The sequence below is a fragment of the Carcharodon carcharias genome, chromosome 24 (genome assembly GCF_017639515.1).
Source record: "Carcharodon carcharias isolate sCarCar2 chromosome 24, sCarCar2.pri, whole genome shotgun sequence".
Classification (NCBI taxonomy): domain Eukaryota; kingdom Metazoa; phylum Chordata; class Chondrichthyes; order Lamniformes; family Lamnidae; genus Carcharodon; species Carcharodon carcharias.
In genome coordinates this window covers 20121202-20122554 of record NC_054490.1, presented here as the reverse complement: position 1 = coordinate 20122554, position 1353 = coordinate 20121202, and positions in this window count along the sequence as shown.

Below are 1353 nucleotides of genomic sequence, written 5' to 3'. Positions count from 1 at the left end.
TAATGGTAGCCAGCAAGAAAGAGCGACTCCGTCAAACATCAGCTGAGAAGCACCCTCTACATGGTCGTACACCTACACCCAGCCGCCTAAAGTCAAGGAAGAGCTTCATGAACAGTGATATTCCATTGCAATCAAGCCCATCTGAAGCCCGCATCGCCTTCTGGAAAGACCGGCTTACCAGTCTCAAACAACACCCAGTGATGGAAATTCTACCAGATGAAAGCCTTCCCCCAGGAGCTAATTGCAACTGGGCAACCTGGAAGTACCTTAACACACATAGGACTGGTGTAGGTCATTCAAAGGTGTCACTAAATAAATGGGGATATACAACCTGCCCGACAACTTGTGTATGGGGAACTGAGCCACAGACTATGCAACATCTGCTGCAAAGTCTATCGCTAGAGGAACCCTGCACTGTTGCAGATCTTGCCAAATTCAACAACAAGATGCAAAAATGTGTCCAGTTCTGGCTGGGCCATGTATAGACTGTCCGTGCACATGATAACAAGAAGCGACATTATAATTTTTTCACATGTACAGTAATGACACTCAACTCACCCTCAACACCTCTCTCCACCCTTCAACTATTGGCACTTTATCAAACTGCTTATCCATTATCCAGCACTGAATGAGAAGACATTTCCTCTTTGTCTTTGGCCTCTGCTTCTAGCTCCCATATCCCAGCTTCTGACACAATCCTACCCGCTGTGAAAACTGTGTGAGTTGAACCAGGCTGTTTGTAAACTTCATTTTGTATTTGACCCCATGATGAGCATCGGACTATGTCCCAGGATCACCAATTACATCGCTCATTTCCACCTCTACCGCATTCTCCAGCACCCCACCTGCCGCAACCCATCTGCTCTGATTTTGTTACCTCTAGACTTGACTATACCAATGCACTTCTCGCCGACCATTCCAATTCTCCCCTCCGGAAATTTAAAATGGTCCAAAACTCTATTGCCCGTGTACTAAATAAATCACCCGCCCATGACATCTTTAACCTGCATTGGCTCCCTTTGGAGAAATGCCTGGAGTTAAACTGTTTCAATTTTTTAAATATGAAAAGGATCTTTAACTCAACCATTCCTCCCTCAGTCAATAATTTCCCAAAACGCCACCAACACCCCCAACACTCATTTCACTTGAGCATCCCTGATTTTCATCTTTCCAACACCCGCCTAGCACCAAAGCTCTGGAATTCCTTCCCAGAAACCCTCCCCATCTCATGACGTATTCTGAACGCTCAGTAAACCTGTCCTTTTGTTCAAGCTTTTCACCATCCTCCCTAACGGTGTGTGAAAGAAGGACAGTTTTGAATGGTTATCGCACCTTTCACGACATTAGGATATC